Source organism: Sus scrofa, chromosome 2 (genome assembly GCF_000003025.6).
Source record: "Sus scrofa isolate TJ Tabasco breed Duroc chromosome 2, Sscrofa11.1, whole genome shotgun sequence".
Classification (NCBI taxonomy): Eukaryota; Metazoa; Chordata; class Mammalia; order Artiodactyla; family Suidae; genus Sus; species Sus scrofa.
Window position 1 is genome coordinate 83,140,991 of NC_010444.4, and position 16,803 is coordinate 83,157,793.

Genomic DNA, 16,803 nt, shown 5'->3' on the forward strand with positions numbered 1-16,803 from the left:
CTGGGAAAAGAAGCCATCCAGAGCAGGCATATCGTATTTCCTGTCAGACCACAGTGTGCTTGTTTCTTAGACTTTTTTTTTTTTTTTTAAAGGCAAAAAGATCCCCAAACTCAAGCTCTGTTAATACTCACTGAAGAAATATTGCTGCCAGGCCTACGCTTAATAATCACAGTTGATGCTGAATAATTTCCTGCTGGAGAGCCCTTTGCAAAGGGGTCTTTAAATGGGTGTTCACCCCATTCCTGGGTCCAGGCTCATTTTATACTCGGCAGAACCACCTGAGATTCTGGGGGGAACAGGCTGATCAGAGGCTGCCATGGCAGCTTGGAAGTGCTCTGGTGCAATTTTCTCAGTTTCAGAAACACCTTCTCAAGTGTCTCTCTTGGCACTTGAATGCCTCCAGCGTTGGGGTGCTCACCACCTCAGGATGAAATCTGTATCACTCTTTCCAAGCTCTAAGTGTTACACATTCCTTTCTGGGTTAATCTGCAAGTGCCTTCCTCCAGCCACATTGACATATTGACCAAAGACCTGGGGCCTTGGTAACAGGAGGCGCCCCACGCCCCCTTCCACAAGAGGGAGATAACTCCTAAACTTAGAACTGAGGTAGTTGGTAATCTTGTTCTTTTTCAAAATCTCTTTTCTGGGGGAACTTGCTCCAATCTTGGAAGTCAGGTCTTAGTATTATGCTGGGAACAATCCACTCACTGTGTGGACTGTTTTTTGGACACAACCAAGCAGCATTGCTTAACAGTTGTGCAAACATGTTCTAATGGGCTCAAGTATGAGATCTGGTCATTTTAGCCCAGGGCTAGACTGGCCACAGTTCAGGCTTCCAATAATCACTAGTATGTAATCACCTTTATCGCCTGACTCGTTTTAAGTTTCCTGTATGTGAAATCTTTGACTCGTTCAGATAAGAGTGGGGCCTGGTCATGTTTGACTACTTCTATGTTCCAGTGGAAATGTTATTTTTCAGTCTAATGTTTTTGTCTGAAACCCAGGAATAGAGAAGTTTCTCTACATAGGAATCTGAAAGGCCACTGCTTTCTAGGACTGAAATTAACTAGGAAAGGAGAATTTCTCTGGTTTTTTTTTTAAAAAGGGTTATCCCACATTCAAACTAATAATAACTTTCCTTTTTATAGTCACTTTCCTCCTCTAAGAGTTCAAAGTACTTTATAGGCACGGCCTAATTAGATCATTTTTATTATCTTTGTGAATTCCAAGTGAGGTACTGTATCATTATCCCCACTTTATAGAAAAGGAAATGGGGGGAGCAGGGAAGCCCGGGGCATGGGAAAGGAGGGGCTGGACATCTGGACCCACCGCCTCATTCTGGTCGGTCCCCACCCCCCAGCAACATCCTCCCACCCGCCTCCTTTCACCTACTTCTCAAAGGCCATTTCACGCGACCTCAATCTGATGGACACTTTGCTATTCCTGATGGTTTGTTGCATGTCACGTGGCTCCTGATTCAACTGGAGTCTTTTCTAGGTAGGTGTTTGGGGGCCTCTTGAGTCATAAGTTTGTCCCAATTGTTGATATTTTATTCTTCAAATATGGAATCAAAGTTCCTTAAGCCAATGGGAAATCTATTTCTTGGGTAGCCCAGATACCTCCTGCATAAGGGCTGACGTGTACTGAGTAAAACCTTAGCTCTCTCCCTAGCACTGATACGATGGGATATGCTGCAGTGGGAATGATGGATTATTCATACCTGGAAGGTGGTCTGGAAAGGGAGAAACCAATCAGCACAATAATTGAGCATGCCTCATGTGCAGGGCACTCTGTTACGTTGTGACATCAATGCAAAGAAAGTCAGGATTCTGTCACGGCCTTGAGGAACTTGAAAGGGTTGGTCCCACCTTAGAGCGGCTGCAGGATTTGCAGCCTGCAGATGTGGCTTTGAGTCTCTGCTCCACCACTTGTGTGTGGCCTTGAGTAGGTCATATTTAAACTCTTGGAGCCTCTGGCATTTCTTTTGTAAGATGAGAGTAATAACAGCGTAGTGATGATAAATGAGGTAATGTCTACAAAAGTGTTTGGCACGATGGTTCATAAAGAGTTAAGAATCAATAAGTAGCACCCATCTCAACATTTTTACTAAGTGGCTGGTAATTCTAAGTCAAAAAAAAAAAAAAGTGGCACAGCAAGGATATGTGTGGGAGTTGAGTAGAAGAGCCAGTAAGCCACATGATGAAGCAGGGACCTGTAATTAACCTTGAAAGATGGTGGGAATCTGGGTTTTGAGAAGTGTGAAAGATGGGGAGGCCTAGGGAAATCTGCGGATGTGAGCGAGGCGGGGCTGGGCTGATGAAATAGTTTCAAGTTTGCCTGGAGAATGGCTAGCAGCCAATAATAGTGCAATGCTACTGCTGAGTTCTTCAAGCTTTTCATTTAATAATGATGGGGAGGAAGAATCATCATGGCCATTTGAAAGATTGGGAAGTAGAGATTGTGAGAAACTGTAAAGTGAGTTGGAAATCAATGCAGACGCCTTGGCTGGTATTGGGGCTCAGGGGTCCCCTGGCATGGGTGCTGGAAGAAGGCAAATTAGCTTTTTGTAGGGCACTTTGACAGAGTCTACTGATACTAATTCCCCTTGAGGTACTGATCCTGGAGAGAGAATGCATAGGCACTCAAAGAGGCATGAGGAAGGATGTTCACTGAGCAGGCCAAAAACTTGGATACAGTTCACATGTCTACTAATGATGGCGTAGGTCAGTACATGGGGTATTTAGCAGTGAAACATCATGAGGCAAACCTACGTCATTGCCATGGAATAATCTCCAGAGAAGCTGTTGAGTGAAAAAGAAAAGCTGCAGACCGTAAAATCACTATAATGCCGTTCATTTTTAAAATGATGTGGAGGAGTATTGGTGCGTGCACTCAAAGTATGGACAAAGCATCTGGATAGAGACAAACTATACACAGGGATTATCTCTGGGGAGTGGAGAGGTATCTATGGGAGAGGAGGGTATGTGTTAAAGACGTATTTACATTTCAGTCTACATAGTTTTGGCTTGAAATAATGCCCTTTGCAGCAATATGGATGGACCTAGAAATTATCATACTAAGTCAGACAAATATGCTGTCACTTAATATGTAGAATCTTAAAAAAAAAATACAAATGAACTTATTTGCAGAAGGAAACAGACTCACAGACTTTGAAAACAAACTTAGAATTACCAAAAGGGACTGATGAGGGGAGAGGAACGGGTCAGGGGTTTGGGATTGGCATATGCTCCCTATTGTATAAGGAATAGATGGGCCACTGGGACCTGCTGTATAGCACAGGGAACTCTCCCCAATATTTCTGTGATAACCTATATGGGAAAAGAATCTAAAGGATGGATGGGTGTATATGTATAACTGAATCACTTTGTTGTACAGCAGAAATTGTCACAACGTTGTAAATCAATGCTACTTCAGTAAACTTCAGCTACTCAAATTTGGGAACAAAAATTTTAAAGTATGTATGCTCCATCAATATTGCAGAACACTATAGGATTATTGAAATACGTGAAAATATGTTGTATAATGTGATTTGGTAAAAAATTGCCAATTAAGTGGGAAAATCAAGTTTCAAAGCAATATATACTATACATATATTGCTTTATAAAAGTTAGCATATACATAGCATAAACACATACATAGACATAAGTAAATACTAGGGAAGAAACACTCCAAATATTATCTCTGGATGATATTATGGGTATTTAAAAAAATATATTTCCTCCCTAGCCTTGTAGCCCTTAACTTTTGCCACAATAATGAGGTGTAACCAACCACACCAAAATTTGGTACCTTAGGACAACACTCTTTTCCTTAAAGCTGTGTGTCTGGGTCAAATGAACCAGGCAGAACTCAGCCTGGCTGGCAGGGGCTTCATGTTGCAGCCTGCGTCCAGGTCTGCTCTACGCATTTCCCTGTCCCTGGACGGCAGCCTAACCAGGGCATATCTTCTCCTGGTGATGACAGAAGGGCAAGGGAGCAAGTGGAAACACGTGCTCTCTCTTCAGGCTTTGGAATTGGCGCGCTGTCCGTTCTGCCCACAAGGCCAAGCCTAAACCACTCGTGGCGGGAGTGGGGGGGAGAGACTTTGTTCCTAGGGGAAGGATCTGCAAAGTCATTGCCAAGGGCAAGGACACAAGCAGGGGTAAAGTACAATAATTCTAATGCCATCTAGCACAACTGAGAGGCTTTCTAACTTCCCCCAGTGTGAATGTACATATACTACCTGTGATATATAAACATCATATTATTGGGCAACTGCTCAGAGAGTGGGTAGTAAAACAAGCAGTTGGGAGCTGAAGAACTCGGTTTAGGGCTTCTCTGACCTGTTGGATCATCTCATTTCACCCTGTCAGTCAGTGGTTCCCCCCGTGCCTTTGGGACATGCCTGAGAATAACTTCTGTTTAGACAACCGTGCAGGCCTCATCTTTTCTTACCAAACCTCTGTGTTCAGAGAGTTCATGTACCTTGGGAGAAAAAGGGTGAATGCTACATGACTTTCTGAGGAATTGAAAACCATGACCAAGAAAGGCATCCAGTCACTGTGCTGTAAGGTGACCAAATGGCAAATTTTCCAGAAGTCCTTTTTATAGTGTTTGGAAAATCTCAAATGAAACAACCAAATGCCTGATTTTCCAATCATGTTTTCTGGCTTCATCATGTGGCAGCAATGGCAGCCAGCAGACCACGGCCTCAAGGTACATGGCAAGGACAATTGATTGTCTCAAGTTATTGCTTCTTCCATGTCATACTGCACCAAAAATATACAATTAGAGGAATAAGAAATGATAAAAGCTCACCCACACTGCCCTCCTTGCTATCATAACTGTGCCCCAAAAGAGAATGCCACTTTTAGTTGTTTGAGACAGAAATAACCCCTCTAATTCCCCTCTGCCTACCCCAAGCTAAACTTCTGGCTCAGTTCCCCTGAGAGAAGCCTTTCAGGTGTGCAATAAATCTTCCACCAGCCTATCTTAAACCCCTTAAAGAAAAGGCATTTAACCCCATTTGTGGGGTGTTGGAGTGTGTGTGTGTACTTGTGTGTGAAGAAAATTTTTTTATGATGTAAATATTTATGGACATTTTAACCTTGCCCTCTAATCTTAGATGCGTCATGGCCAAATTTTCCTCTAAGTGCTTTCTTCGTAGATCACTTGGTGTCCCTTCCTTTTTTATTCTAATCTATCCGTCTCTTCCTTCTCACTCAGGTGCCCAGAGTGGAGGGTAGGATTATCTAGATCTTGCTGCCAGATTGTTTCCGGGCCCCACCTACTTTCATCGATATCAGAAATGAACCTGAAATCTTTAGGGGTTCAGGTCTCGCTACTTCACATAGACTCAAGGACACATTTAGCTCCAAAGACACATTTCCATGCTGAGTGGTCAGGCAAAAACATAAAAACCCTTCAGGCTTTTCCACCCAGAGGCTTCCATAGGCTTTATTGTTTGAGGAATCTGTCTGCACCCTTGTGCCTGCGGTTGAAGGGAGAGGAAGCACATGACAAAGGCTACACATTTCTCGGCTGCTTTGTCCCCAAATCTGTCCAGAGGTAATTAACCACACAGTTCTCGAAGGTTTGCATCTGATTAACTGCACATCTATACCTTACCTTAAAATATTTAGGGGAGGGAAAGACTTTTGGAGACAGTGCTTGGGAGAGAAATCGCCTGCCCTCTGCCCCTGCCTGCCACCACACCCTCCCCAAGCTACGCTGCGGCTCACCTTTTGTAGTTTGGTTCCCCTGGGAGGATCCACTGAGGCCTTTGAGAGGTGCAGGCTGTGCCCACCCCCAGCTGCCATCCCATCTCCCTTTGCAGGTGTATCAGACATACCCTGGGGATGTTTCTCTGAGGGAGGAACACAGTTCTCTAAGACACTCAGTGGCTCCCTTGATGATGGTGTTCAGGTCTGAATATGTATTCCCTTCAGAACTGCTCAAGATGGCCAGACAGCAGAGGCTGGAAGGGGCTGCTGAACCTGATAGAGACCCATCAGGGGGCTTTCTAGTGTGGGAAGTGATGATGCTGAAAAGAATGAATGAGCCCTACCTGATCTGGTACTTCTCAACAAAAGAAAGAAAAATGCTTTCTGGAATCCTGAAAACACAATGGAGAGGGTCTAGGAGAGGCCAGTTCTTCAGGATGTATATTTTGAAGTTGGCACTGCGTCACCTAGAGCGCCTCTTCTGGTTCTCTGCTTTTGGAAGACATCATTTGGGGATGGGGGTGGTTGTCCACTTTTTTCCCCATGATAGTTAATGCCAATAAAGATTCTGGAAATTTATTTAAAGCTAAGGGAATGTTCCATAGTGCAGAAAATGCAGTAGCTTGAAGAGGAAGCATTGGTTAAAAACAACCAAGTAGTGCTTGACTAGAAGGGTCCATCTTTCTGGGCTGGGATTGTGGAATGAACACACTACATCCACCACTCTACCCAAGCTGGGTGCAAAGCATGTCAGATGCTTTGGAGATGGCCTAACCACAAGGTCGGTAAAATTTAGATTTCATTTGGGCAGGAAAGGGGCCAGCTGGCAGTATTTCTAAAGGATTAAGGGATTTGGAATGAAAATAGAGGGGGAAAATCTGTTAGTCCCTTCTAGGCACTCAGAAGAGGAGCTTTTCTGGAGGAGCAATAGGTATTTATTTCTGAGTTCCCTCTTTGCCCGGGCAGTGAGGCCAACTTCCCATAAAGAAAGACTGAGGGGAGCTGGGGCATAGCATTTCTAAAAGTGTGCTCTGAGGAATACAAGGTCTATAGAATTGCCATTGTAATAGAGATTCTGTGATCTCGTTAGCTTGGAAACACTGATTTAAACAACCTTAAAACTTTTCCTTGCTAGAATGTCATTGAACATAAGAGCAATTCTGTGGTCGTACAAACTTGGAAAATGTGATTTAAGTAACCTTAAAATCTTTCCTTGCTGCATGTCTTCTCAGAGCCTTTGAAATTCTGTGGGGTGCTGTTGAGCCTCCAGGCAAAAGTGGGAATGGAGAGTGGGGGGCTTGGCTGGAGAGCAGTTTATAACACTCAGCCTGCTTCACAAACTTCTCATCATAAAGCCCCCTTCTGCTGTCCTGTCCTGGAAAACCTTTAGAACCAGTGATCGATGAAATAGTCTGTGACTCATGCTGCTCATGTGGGGAAAGCCCAAGATTGGGAATTAGTTTCTCAAGGTTCCATTAATATAACGAAGACTCATACTTGAGGCATTTATTTCTTCTCTCTGAGCTTCAGTTTTCTCATCTGCAGTAACAGTGAGTCAAATGGTTCTAGAATCTCATGCTTCCTGTATGTATGCTTTCTCATATTTATCTCTTTCTGACCCCAAATGTGTTCTGAGGATTCTGTTAAGGGAGAGTCAGCCCACCACCAGTCGAAGACCTCCCAAGATGAACAAACAGTGCTATCCCTAGTTTTGTGTCTCACCTAGGTATTTATAGAACCAGGAAGATTTGTGTTAAACCAACATGTCACTAGCCAAGCCTTCCTGGAAAGAACAGTTTATACTGTTGAATGCTCTCTTGACAGATTTCTCACAAAGACCATGAATCATGCTTGAACTTCAAGTCCATTGCAAAACTTATCACATTTTCCACCAGGGCTAAGGAGAATTTTCAATGTGGCAGGAGATATGGTCATTTACCCTGGGGCTGTTTGCCGGAATGATAAAGCAACTATTCTAGAGCAGATAGGACCTCATAAAATAACTGTCGGTTGGAGGCTTTGCACTAACTTTGATGTTCTGCAGGGAAAAATTGTCACAAACGTGGGTGGGCCAGGCTAAGTCCAAGGTGAACTGGGAGACAGAATATCTTGAACTTCTCATTCATTCAACAACTCTGTTTTGAGCCCTGACTAGGTCAGGATCATCAAGAGTGACTTCCTTTTACAATAGTCTTGCCAGAACTAGGTATTATCGTTTATAACTCGTTGCTAATTTTGGAAGTGAAAAATGATATTTTCACTGTGATTTTCATTGGAATGTCTGATACTCGACATCTTACACATTTTTGAGTTAATTGTATTTTCTCTTATCAATTTTCAACTTCTACATGAGTGCTCTTAGTATGTTTGGAAGGAATAAATGCTAGGAGGACACCTAAAAATCCGTGAGCAAGGGAATGGCATTAACACTGTGGGGCAGATGACAGGGGATGTGATGTGTGTGAACGACATTATATACCCACCAGCCCTCATGTGAACTTGGGACCCACCTCATGCCAGTTGCCTCTCTGCCTCTGTGAGCCTCTTCTCCATGACCTCTCAGAGTGGTTGGTCTTCTGGACGGTGTGGGGGTGTGGGAGGCTTGCAGGCAAAAAAGTGGATTCTGTCTCTGCAGAGAGGGGATACACCTCACCCCCAACAACTTTACTTAGGTATTAGAATTTCTTTCCCCTTATTTGTCTTCTCCTCCTCATGCCCTAACATGAGTCTAGAGTCCTTATGGGAGCAGAGCAGCGTAAACAGCCCATCTGTTCGACAGAGCAGAATGCATGCTTGAACGACCTCTCCAAGGAAACCCAAATCCTCAGCAAACTTCAAAGCCCGGCTCTTTGCCCCATTTTATTCTTTTCCCACCCTTTATATCTCACATGAGGCATACTCTGGCCAGGTGTCACAAGGCTTGGAGAGCAGCAGGCTCATGGGGAAACTCTGTGGTTCTATGGCCCAAAGGATCTGGGTAGATCATCGGCTGCCTGATGTGATATTCTCCTCACCCACTTGCCCCCCCTCCCCCAAACCTACTTTTCCTCTTTTTTTAAGCAAGCGTGGAGGTTGCAGTGAGGTCCTTGATTGACCTGTAGACCAAGGACCCTCTCAGCAATAACCAATGAGCTCATACTTTGGTTGAGGACTTGCTCCCAGGCAAACCTTTAACTTAGAGGTTTGAGTTTCACAAGTCAGAACGTGATGTTTTCTACCTCAAGAGGTTTAAGGGAGCCCGTCTCAGAGGGGCCTTGTTTTACAAAGGCAGGTCAGGCTTTGGGGTTTGATAATTACCAGGGATTTTAGTCACTCCAGCCTGGGACTATCCATGAAGCAGAACCATTCTCTCCCCTGCTTTCACCTTGGCTTGGATTTGTTGAAGGCTGATATCTTCTTTGTGGTGGGACAGCCATAGGCTTAGAGTGGTTTCTGTGCAGCTGTAAAATATCCAACACATCCATTTGGTGATGAGGTCTGAGGACATTCTAAGGCTGGAAAAGCTAGGAGAGTCCAGCTTATTAGGGATGATGTTCAAAGTGCAGTTTGTGTGGGAATGAACAGAAAGTCTCCTGGATGTTGTTTTGTTATGCAACTTGACCACAGCGTCATTCATGATCCCTTTCTTCTTCTCATCACCCATGACTGAGGATAGGGAATTGTAGACGTTTTAAAAAGGAAACTGAGTTTTGGGCCAATGCTCAAACTTCCCTTTCTTGACACCTCTCTTACGTAAAGAAGTGTTTACTCAGCTCATGAACCAGGACTTGGCTGCCTTTGGAAGAGCACCATCTTAGAGTTGACATTGGCATAGGAGCCTGGGTGGAAAGATGGATGTGTGAAGAGAGGTTGCTGGTCCAGAGAGCTGCTCGTTATGGTTAACTCTGCCAAGCCCAGGCTCTTGACCATGATGCTACACTACAGACCACTTGTGTAGCCTCTGACAAGTACCACATTTTTCTCACGTTAGTAATGGCAGTAATTACTGTCCTACCTCATATGATGATTGAAGGACTGAATGAGCTAATACATGTAAACTCAGAACAGCATCTGGCATGTAATAAGGGCTCGGTAGTGTTAGCCATGATGATGATGATGATGACTGGAGTGGCTCTAGGAAGCTGCAAACAGAAGCCTCTGGTCTCCCCAAAGGACATGAGGATATTAAATGAAAAGGTGATTCATGGTAGCATGAACTACTGGATTTAGAATTACTAATCAGCTGCGGCAAAAAGCATGCTGCTTAATTTTGCCTTACTCTCTTAGTTGATAAAACAAGTTTAAAGTATTGTATCTCTGCCCCTCTCATTGGTTTCCTACAAAAATAATTTTTGTAAAACATGTTGGCAAGAAAAATGCAAGCAACCATCCCTGTGCTCTTCTTTTCAGCCATGAAAGTCCTCAGATTTTTTTTTTCCCTGTCACTAGCACAAGTGAAATAGTCTTTCTTTTACTGTCCCTTAGAAAAAATAGGCTCAAAATTTTTGAAAGTGAGAGACTTGGCTTTTGGGCATATTGTGTTCAGCCAGATCATTTAGTCCCTCGCTCACCAGCACAGCTATTGTCCAGGGAGGTCCCCCACATAGGGGGGCTCTGAGCAGGCAGGAAGAATACAACTCAAAGGAACATGTGAGGTCTTTGTCCAAACAACAGCAGAAAATATAGTACCTGGGGAAAAAGTAATAGACTCAAAATAATGGAAGGGCTGCTGGGGGCAGTTAGACTGCTTCCCTGGAACAAGTAGAAGAAAACTGAAATTTCAACGTGAACCTATGCATCAGCCTCTAGTTTGCATCTTCTAATCATATCTGCTAAAATTTATCTGGTTTTAATCTGTGTGGTAAACACTCTTAAGGGATCTATGGTGTCTTACCTATTTTAAACCTCAATAATGATCCAGTAAAGGTAGGCATTATTTTATTTCCATTTTACAGTTGAGCAAAGAGAGCCCTGAGAGGTTAAGTAACTTTCTGCAGATGATAGTTAATAAGTAGTAGAGCCAGGATTTAATCCAGATCTATGGGACTCTAAAGCTCACACTTAGAACCAACATGCCATCTGTCTCCCACATCAATGACTGGTACATCCCACCAGCCCTTTGGGTGTCCATGTTGGAAAGGTAACAAAAACATGTCTCCCCCAAAGGAGGTCATATGCTGTAAGGAGGGGTAGGGACATATCCTATCTTATACTACAGTTGCCCCAGATCTTCATTTCAATCCTAAGTTTATGAACCAATGCCTTTTAAAAAAGAAACACTAGTAGATGAGAGTTATATCCTGGGTCCAGTGTTAGCATGCTAAGTGATCTTAAGACGTGAGGCCACTATGAGCTATGCATCACTGCTCCTCAGCCAATCATAAATAATAATGGCAACTAATAAAATCAAATTCATGCGGACCAATGGATTTCCTTGAGTGTTAGCCTTTCCAGGGAGATCCCAGCACATCTGCTGCTGTAACTCAAGAGAAATCAGACTCCTGGTATTTCTAGTGGGCAGTTGTGGTTAGCTACTTTTTAAGAAGTCTGGAATAATCTTACATACTTTGGTGACTATGCACTTGACAGATAATTTACTTCCCATTTATCAACATCCTCAATGAAGGAAAATGTTGGAGTGATTAACATGATGATTTAATGGGGGAGGGAAGGAAAAAAATTGATCTAGAAACGTGGTATTTGGATAATTTATGGGCAGAGTGGCATGGAAAAGGCTACATCAGTTTTTGAGCAAGTACGAGTTATGTTCTTATAATAAGGAGCTTATAAATAAACATGAAGGCCCAGCAATCTTGAACTTCAGAATTAATCTCATATAAAGCAATAAGGGACTTGGTTTCAAAGAAGAAAATCTAGGGCAGAATGCCCAGCTCAGTAGATGATCTGAGAAGGGGGAAAGCTTTTGGAGAAATTAAAATCCTCTCCTATCAGTTATTTTTATTCTTAAGCTTTAACGTAAGAGTATGAAAGTTTTGCATGTAATCTCTAAAAATTTAAGATAGATTCTTATGGTGAAAGGGGCTTTAAAATCCATCTAGCCTAACCTCTCCTCATTTTATGATGAAAGAGCTCCCAGAGAGCTGAGTAGACTTGTATGCAGTTGTATCTCCAGTCAACACTCTATTCAGCAGATCTTAAAAATCATTATTTTATAATCTTTCTGATGATAAAAGTGACAAACACTCATTGGAGCAAAATGAGAAACCCATCACAATTCTACCACTCAAATTATCCTTCCATTACTGTTTCAGTGTATGGCTCTCATCCCTCTTTTCTCTACATGGATATTGAGTTTATATTTTACCCAAATGGGACCACACTATCATTTTTTTTTTTTTTTTTTTTTTTTTTTTTGTCTTTTTGCTATTTCTTTGGGCCGCTCCCGCGGCATATGGAGGTTCCCAGGCTAGGGGTTGAATCGGAGCTGTAGCCACCGGCCTACGCCAGAGCCACAGCAACACGGGATCCGAGCCGTGTCTGCAACCTACACCACAGCTCACGGCAACGCCGGATCGTTAACCCACTGAGCAAGGGCAGGGACCGAACCCGCAACCTCATGGTTCCTAGTCGGATTCGTTAACCACTGCGCCACGACGGGAACTCCACTATCATTTTTTTATTAGGCTTTTGCTTTGGAAATTTTTAAGAAGTAGCTTTATTGCATTTTTATAATTATGAAATTAAAATATGTTTATGTAAATCTTTGAGACAAAAAAGATCACCTGGAACTCATCATCCAAAGATAATAACTAACATTCGTTTTCTTTCAGAGTTATTACTATTATTTTTTTTGTGGTGCCCTTATCATCCAAGTGTTTCCATATCTAACTGACTTAGGGGTTCATTCGCAGTCTCTTAAAAATTTGTACATTTACTGGCTCTTCCCTGCCAGCTGAAGTCTGCAGAATCTGCACTGCTGCCCAACCTCTCCCCCAGTCATGTGAGGGACCTGGGGTAGCCCAGGGTTCCACTTACTCACCCTCTCTTGTTCTGCTCTGTGATGTCTCCTGATCACAGAGCCTTGAGGGAGACACATGGTCATCCAGCAGAAAGCTTTGTGGGAGGAGCTTGGCTTCCCTGTCCAGTGTGCTGGGACCTTGAGCCTGAAAGACATTCATGGGGTCTAGAGACTTAGCCCCCTGGGTCTCCACATGGGCTGCTTAGGAGGAAGTACAAACCCTCTTTCTCCACACATGAGTTTTAGGTTCTGCATTCCTATCACTTTGCAGGAGGCCAAGTGGGCTTCAAAATAGCTTCTCCCAGCCCTAATGCAAAGCAACTCAGGCAAATTCATGACCAAGGACCTCCTGGCTTTGACTACCTCAAGCTCCTCCTGTGATCTATTTTGGGTTGAATTTTGGATATTTTGAATAAATTGCTAGATATAGTATGAGGTGTGGATCAAGGTTCATTATTTTTGCATATGGATGTCCAATTGTTCCATCACGCTTAGCGAAAATACTATCCTTTCTCCCCTGAATTGCCTTTGCACCTTTTGTCAAAAAAGCGGTTGTTTTTTTAGTTTGGGTGTCTATTTTCAACTCTGTTCTGCCGCCTTGATCATTTGTCCTTCAGACCCCAATCCTACGTTGTCTGGTCTCCCCAGATTCTCAGCCCCCTCTTCTCAACTCCAGGAACCTTCTGGGCTTCACCAGGGAATGCTCTTCCTACACTATGGTCTAGGAATCGCCCAATTCTTTTCAGTCTAACAAGGGAGTACTTTCAAAATGATTGTTTAATATATTTTGTGGGTGTTCCCATTGTGGCTCATTGGAAGCAAATCTGACCAGCATCCGTGAGGATGCAGGTTCAATCCCTGGCCTCGCTCAGTGGGTTAAGGATCCAGCATTGCCGTGAGATGTGGTGTAGGTCGCAGATGTAGCTGAAATCCCACATTGCTGTGACTGTGGCGTAGGCTGGTGACTGTGGCGTAGGCTGGTGGCTGTGACTCCGATTTGACCCCTAGCTTGGAACCTCCACGTGTCGCAGGTAGAGACCTAAACAGATTTTATATATATGTATGAAATCTCTTAAAAATTAGTATATTTACTGGCTCTTCCCTGCCAGCTGAAGCCTGCGGAATCTCACTGCTGCCCCAACCTCTCCCCCAGTCATTTCTGGGGGACCTGGGGTATCTCAGGATTTCACATGCTCACCCTCTCCTGTTCTGCTTTGTGATGTCTTCTGATCATACTATGTACACTATATATTTTGTTCTAGTTCTCTTTGGTAATTTCAGGCAGGAGAGTACATCTGGTGCCATTTTTTTCCATCTTGGCTGGAAGCAGAAGGTGCATGAACATTTACAGACTTGCTGGTCACGTACAGATTTTTTTTTCATGCATCCTGTCAAATTGCCCTCCAAGAACATCCGGCAATAAGTGAAGGAGCAGTTGAACCAAGTCTATGTATCTCCCATGGCCATTCTTTCATGAACATAAAACTCTGTCTGTCTGGTCAGTGGCAAATACTACATTGTCACGTGCCAATCTTTCAATCACCATGGAAATATAATGTACTTTTAAAAATCAGCCATTGTATTTCTACTTTGGGGGGCTTGACTTCTCATGGTCTTTACCCTGTTTTCCTTGGTTCATGGAGTCCTCAGAGGATCTGAGTCAGCACCAAGGGCAGAGAGGCCAAACACTTGAGAGTCCTGTTCCGGAAAGTTTCTCTCTGTGCATAGAGGCTGTGGAACAAGAGAAGGGGTGAAGTAGGATGGAGAAGCTAAGCCCAGGTGCTTTGAAAGCCAGAGAGAGAGCCCTTTACCTAACCCAGAACATAAACAACCTAGAACTTGGTTAGCAGCACACAGAGGAGTAATTAAACTCCAAGGACCAAACTCTGTTCGCTGTTCCTTCAACAGTGAGCGGCCTTGTGTGTGTGCAGGAGGGAGCCAGGGATCTGGATTTATGGGCACTGGGGAGAAATGACTGGAGGGTTTTGGCAGATAGAGCTGTGTTGGTCAGGTCTGAGATTAGTCAGACCCTGGGCTGTAATGTCGACAAAGGCAAAATAATACTCCCTATTTATAATAAGGTTTTTCTTGTCTCTGGCCTGTTTCATGAAAAAAAGTTTGTAATTTAGTTGATTTCCCCCATCGTCTTGCTTCAGCAGCAAAAAGATCAAAGGTAAGCCAGAAAGGGCTCTCTGAAACGCCGGTTTTAGTTCAACAAACTTTTGGAAGTTCTTTTTCATAGCCTCCATGTCTTTGATTACATGGGTCTAATACAAGTATGTGCAAGAATGTTTTATTTCAATCATGGCAATTCCCCAAATGAATATATTTTTGAATGAAACTGACAATTACACTTCATCTGGCGGATCAAGTTGTACTATTGGCAGATGATCTAATATCAACCCCCTCAACCATCTTTCAATGAGTAACCCGTGTACCAAATGGAGTAACACATAAATGCATGCATACGAACATGTTTACTCATATCCCAGGGCCATTATTTGTGCATTTACCATGAAGAACTAGATGTGCAAGGTTATTCCATTAGTTCATTTGTGTATCAGGGCTGTCATAACAAAATAACATAGTTTGGACGGCTTAAACAACAGGCATTTATTTCCTCACCATTCTGGGGTCTGGAAGCCCAGCAAGTTCAAGATGCTGGCAGGACTGGGTTCTGGTGAGGCCTTTCTTCCTGGTCACCTTCTTGCTGTGTCTTTAAATGGCCTTTCCTCTTTATGTGCGCCTTCCTGGTGTCTCTCTCTCTTGTGAAGACCTCACACTTATGACCTGATGTAACCCTGACTCTCTCTTTAAAGGCCTTGTCTCAAAATAAAGTCACATTGGGCATAAGGACTTCAACATGTAACTTGAGTCGGGGTGGGGTGGTGGCAGGGGAGCACAATTCAGTCTGAAAAAATTTGCGAAAGGGTTTCTGTGCTTTTGGTGAGATGGGAAGCATACAGAAGGATGTAGGCTTAATTTCAGGTCTTATGTTTTTGAAGACTATTGCTAAAAAGGTGTGAGAGGCCTGCTATTCAATCCCTGGAGGGGTGGTGGGTTTTGGGGGTGGAGGAGTATTATATTCGGGGGAAAAATACATGTATGTGTAACCAGGTCAACATGCTGTACAGTAGAAAATTGACAGAACACTGAAAACCAGCTATAATGAAAAAATAAAAATATAAAAAAACAGAACTCACCAAGAACAGGGAAGGAGATTGAATCAGGGTCTGCTCTAGAGATAATGTGAAATATTACTAAGTTTTTACTAGGGAAACTCTATGGTGCTTTGTATGATGTCCATGGGATTCTTAGTGAATCTTGCAGGTTATACAAGATTTACTAAGAAGACAAAAGTCATCATAGCAGGGAAATATCCACTAAAACTAACCAGTTTAAAAATTACTGGCCACTCAAACCTTACTTTGTGCTTAACCGTGGTGTTTATTCAGGGGGGTGCTGGAGCTGGCTAATACAGGATTTCAAGAATCAGTGTATACATGTCTTCACCAAACCACACTCAGTGATATCACACTGGTCGCTTGGAATTGACCATGGTGAAGTATTAATACTGGGCCAATGGAAAACACTGTACGTCAGAGCTCTTTGTTTTTCCTGAGAACTGGTTGTTCAAGATTTACCAGCAAATGATTGGATGGATTCATGCCCTTTGAGTCAATATCATCACTGGACCACTTACTGCCTATGGTCAAAAATAAAAATTCAGTGTAAATAAAAGGCAGAGTGAAACTCAATATCCTGCAAAGGATGTTAGATTTTATGACATTGTTGAAAGTGGTGATGTGCTGCTACCCACGACACACACTTAGCCATTGGCAAATAAAGATGGGAGGGACTTTGGTCAGTTATCAACTTCAGAAGGAAAATGAACAAAATGCATGTTTAAAGGGAATGAGTTACACATCAAAATATAAGAGGCCCCAGTGAAAAATGCTAAAACCTTGATTTTTTTCAAAACAAATTTTTTTGGGGCACAGCAGTCCAACCTCAAATTACAATGTCCTCATAGATGCTGCCCATGTTTCAAAAATTCCATCCCCCAACACTTAAACGTACCTTCTAAATCTTTATAGAAGAACTTAATAAGTTTGATTTTAT